The following is a 5,069-nucleotide window of genomic DNA, read 5'->3' as shown; positions in this document are numbered from 1 at the left end:
CTAAATGGTGTCTTCTGTCCAGTTTTGGTTGCTGTATTGAAGGGAGAATTATGTTTTGGGGAAAAGTGGTAGGTTGGTGAGGAAAGAGAATTAAGTGAGACTGGGTGACAGGGAAGGGTGCTTGGGGCTTATGCTTGATAGAGAGGGAGGCTCCTTTGCAATCCTTTCATAGTTGCTTTTAGCAATCTAGGTTAGATTAGATTAGCACTGAAGAGTTTGCCTGTCTTATACAACTTTGTTCATGTTAAAAAAAAAAAAATTAACAGCATTGTGAAGTAAAGGAGCCCAGATTTAAGTTTAGCATTCTGAAGTTTACTTTTTGGAGAGGAGTAATGTCAGGTGCAGTTAGAAGTGTTAGCTTGGATTATTTGAACACTGGGCATAGCAACACTGCTTACCAGCGTCTCATAGCTTCATAAGGTTAGATTGTGTTCTGCGTTCTTAAAATTGATGTTTCTGAAACTAATAGCAGATACTGTAATTTTGACTTCTTTTGCTTTTTAAGTGAAAAAGCCAGCAGAATATAGAAAAATGCAGAAAATGAATGTGTTCATCTTTGTTTTCAAGCTGATACTCAAACTTTCCCTGTGTTTCAGGGCCCATTGTTGCCGACCTGATTTGGAAATTGATAGGAAACTTACATAGAGATGAATGATTAACCTTTCTGCTAAAGGTTTCCTATTTCCAAAGGTGTCTCTGCAGCAGTTGTTTATCAAATGCCTTCTTTTGGGCAGAGGATTGTGCTGTGACACTGAGCATCTTAAGGAAGCACAATGCTACACCACTCAGTACAAACAGGGCAGCCTGATAATGAAAGCATGAACAGCCTTGATGGTCTGTTAGGTTGGGGCTAGAGCTACATGGATGTTGGAGTAGATAGACTCAGCTCTACAGCGCTTTCTCCTTTGTTCTGTGCAGTTGTGGTCTTCTCCAATCCAAGACTTTCTTTTACAGGTTAGAGAAGTTGCAACCACATCTCTTCATTTTCATTTAATAGCTGCTCAGTAACCTGTTTGAGGTTCCTCACAAGTTTTCAAGACTGTTGAAATGATGACTTTTAACTGCTAGTGCTTGCCTAAAGTGAACATAAATTATTTGCTGAAAATACTAAGTCTTACTTCTATACACCAGCGAGAGGAGGTAGAAGTTTGTCCACATGCCATTTGTCTCATTGCTCTTTAAATCCTCTTGTCAGACCTTTGCTCAGGCCAGGTAGTCTTCCACATGTGGCCTGTGTCTCAGATTTTGTAGGAAAATCAGAGTGAGTAAAGCAGACAAGACAGGGTACACCAAGCAGATAAGTTATTCCATATTTGCCTCTGCCTGGTGTATATCAGGGATGGGCAGACAAGGCATAAGAGGCTATGGCAGAAGGGCTCTTGTGTTCACAAGTGTCTAACTAAAGCTTGTGAGTTGATTGACAACACAAGTTGCCTCTGCAGCTGCAGGAGGGGCTTAAGTCCTGAGCTTGCTGTTAGGAGCTTTGCTTCTGTGTGCTCAAGTGTTCGCCAGAAATGCTCAGATTTACATTTGCCCTGCAGTGGAGAAACTTCTGAACTCATAGCATGTTTTATGGCAGTGGTCAAATCTGAGAAGCTTAAAAGCCCCTTTACAGCCCAGCTTTTCTCTCCAATGTGTGTGCTTAAGTTGGAATATTTTTGGAAAAAAACTACCATGGAAATGCAGAGGACTTTGAAAAAGCCAGGCTGGAGAAGCTGCTGTGCCAATAGTTGGTGGATTGCCCACAGTTTCTTTATTTGGTACTGCCATGGGTTTTAAGGAATGCTAAGGCCTGGGGCAGTGTGGTTGTTGGTTATGGTAAATTTTTTGTCTATTTATGCTTGGCTTACTGAGGGGTATACACAGGTATCTGTGAGGTGGAGTTCCTGAAAGGAAAAGTCTGCTCCCAGGTCACATTTTCAGTGCTCCAGTGTTCTTTCAGCAGAAAGTTCCAGTGAAATTACTGGGAGATAGTAATGGTCAAGAAAATTCTTTAAGGTTTAGCCACTTACTGTCTACTTGCTTTAATCACATGTTGCAACACATCTATTTGTCATGTATTTCTCATGAAATTTCCCCTGACTTTTTTTTTTCCTCATTTTCCTTCTGTCTAGCAATGACCAGCTCATAATTAATTTAAGTTTCCCTCTTAAACCCTTTTCTGTTTTAGCCACTTCTCAGTAATAGAAGAAACGATGCTGAGGGGTTGTCAGTTGGGATGGGCTTAGCATCCCTTTGACACTAAAAGTTGATTGTCAAGCTGCTGGCTGCAAATTCATTACCTGGGAGAGCTAGTAAAATCATGGGCTTTTTAGTTTTTCACAATGGCTTCCCAAAACAATGTTTAACTTGCCTCAGGGCTTAAAAAGAACACTTTAAATACTCTTGCTATAATTACCCTTTAATTAAAGTTGCACATACAAAATTTCAACCACTTGAGTCTAAGTTATGGAGTTTATGATACAGGAGACCAGAGTACTTAACAAGCAGACGTTTCTGCAAGTATCAACTTCTAACATAGAAAAGGAAAAATTCAATAAAAGAATAAATAAGCAATACTCGTATCTGAGAAGTAGAGACGTCCATGGATCAGTGTTTTTTTCAGACTGTAGTATTTCAGGATTGACAGTAGGAGGCATCTTCACACCAGCTATTTCTGGAGGAATGGCTGCAGAACCTGCCTAGTACTTAGTGAAACTTTGATAAAGGTAGCTGATGTGAAGCATTTAATATTAATGCAGTGGTTTAAATGTATATTTCAAGAAAAGTAACCTCTCAGTGGGATATTGTAGTGTGTCTGACTGTGTTGAATGTGGTTTTTCAAAATAGTAATGTAAGAAACATTACAGAAGTTCAGTTTTGACTTGCATCTAGGAAAAAGGAAGTTATCCTTTACTGGCAAATTCTGCACAATATTTTGTTCTTTTATCACGGAACTGTCAGTATTTCATCTTACACTAGTCTTGTAGCTTTTGACTGATCTGGTGGTTTTGGTCAAACAGTGTATTTTAAATGGCTGTTAATATTTGTTGGCTTATAGAATACAAATGTTTTGCATGTTTGCTTCTGACCACATGCTTAGGTGAATTTCACCAGGAATAAACAGTGCTGTGAGTCTGTATATTAGCAGAGTATGTCCATCAGTGTTTGGAATTGCGTTAAAAATCTCACATTCAATGCTTTGTCACGGAAGGGCAAAGTGGAATGAATTTAGTCTCTTTTGGCCTTCCACACTAGTCTCCCTTTTTTCATTTGATTAATTGCAGTTTACTGTCAGTACTGAGAACAAGTAAAAAAGCTCGCATTAAATTATACAGATACAGGTTGTGTGTTAATGTCCTTAAGTGCTACAGTGCAGTGTTGCGGGGTGAAGGGGAGAGTTTTTTGAATGCTGTTGCAGTGTAACATGTGGCACTCTCAAATCTAATGCAAGTTTCCACACTACTGGTTAGTGCATTTACCTGGAATCAAATGACTGTTCGCTTACAGCAGTAGAGCAGCAACCAAAACTGAACAGGCGAATTGCTAGAAATTGGTCTTCTGTAGGTTTAGTCTAGTGTCCTATGCCTTACATAAACTCAGTATTTTAATTAAGCTGCTCTGCATAGAAGAGTGTATTTTAACCAGTTTGCTTTAGTAGAAGAGTTTCAAAATCATATGTCACATGCACAGAGACTTAATAAGGAGCAAAGAAATAGGTGCAAAACACATCAGGTGAAAAGGCAGGAGTTCTCTTATGTTGCTCAAGCCATTTTTGAGATACCTTGTATATGCACCAGCAGCTGGAGATGCAGATATTTGTGCTGGGAAATTTAGGTTCAAATGGCAGTCAACTGCTGTTTGAGGCAATTGTGAATGGTGTTCAGATCTTTTGAAAATTAGCATGTGCCTCTGTTAAAATAGGTGTAAGATGGTTGTGAGAATGACTTATGTCTTACAGCGTATCTATTCAGCTTTGGGGAGAAGGGACTATTCTTTATATAAATGGATGTTTTAGGATATTAATTTCCTTTTTTGTTTTAATTTATGGCTAGTCAAGTTGCTTTTGTTGCTGAGTGTTTTCCAGTTACCGCAGGAAGGGTAAACCGGCTACATTTTTATTTGCTTTTATTGCCTTAATTGTTTACCCCTCAACAATTAATCAAAATTAACTTTGAACTTCAAGAGGAAAAGATTGTGAGAGGAAATCCTTTAAAAAATGTTATCAGAGATAAACTCCATTGAAGCTATCATTAATGTTGATTTTTTTTTTCTCTAATCTGTTGGAACACAGTACATGCTGCAGCATGATCTGCGTCCTAGCTGCCAAGATTGATGTGAGGAGGGTTTTTTTATGGCCATGATAAATGCATGTTTAAAAACAGTGCTCTCAGACATAGCATGGAACTTACAGCATTCAGTTTACATTGGCTTTGTCAGCCAAATTCAGCTATGTGGGATTTTGATTTACATCTAATACATCAAAGGATTAAAAATTAAGTAGTTTCATGTTAACCTTAGGTTACTGTACTTTTCTACTCAAATTTATTCAAAAGCTAACCTCGGGGTAACCAAACAATAAGCAAATGTGTGGCAACAAAGCAGAATAATAAAAACCCTCCTAGCGGTTTGCCAGTTGGGTTTTGTTTGTTTTTTTGTTTTTTTTTCCCCTAGTCTGCTTTGCAATTTCCATGTACTGAGGTTCTACTGTTTCCTTAAGGAAGTGGTACAGATCCGTGCTTTCTTTAGACATTACTCAAACTGCTGCAGAAAGTAAATATTTATTTTATATATACAGTTGAAGCTGCTTCTCCCCAGCCCAGCGTAGGGATCAAGCTCTTGTACCAGGTTCTTTCAGGCTCTTTTCCTTTCTTTAATGAAGCGACGATCGCTTAAATATCAGGGTGTCGCTGAAAACTGGCACCGGGTTTAGTGGGCTTGAATCAAAAACACGCAGAAGCGGGCTCTTTGCTGCTCTTGCTCAAGGAGGCAGGCTGAGGAAATGTGTTTCAACTAAACAGTGCGGGAACACCCCGAGGAAAGCAAACGAGCGGTGTATTAGCCTAGGGGGGGTTAACTACGGCACGGAA

The sequence above is a fragment of the Corvus brachyrhynchos genome, unplaced genomic scaffold (genome assembly GCF_000691975.1).
Source record: "Corvus brachyrhynchos isolate BGI_N302 unplaced genomic scaffold, ASM69197v1 scaffold32, whole genome shotgun sequence".
Classification (NCBI taxonomy): Eukaryota; Metazoa; Chordata; class Aves; order Passeriformes; family Corvidae; genus Corvus; species Corvus brachyrhynchos.
The sequence above is the reverse complement of the archived record's forward strand: the minus strand, read 5'-3'. Positions refer to the sequence as shown.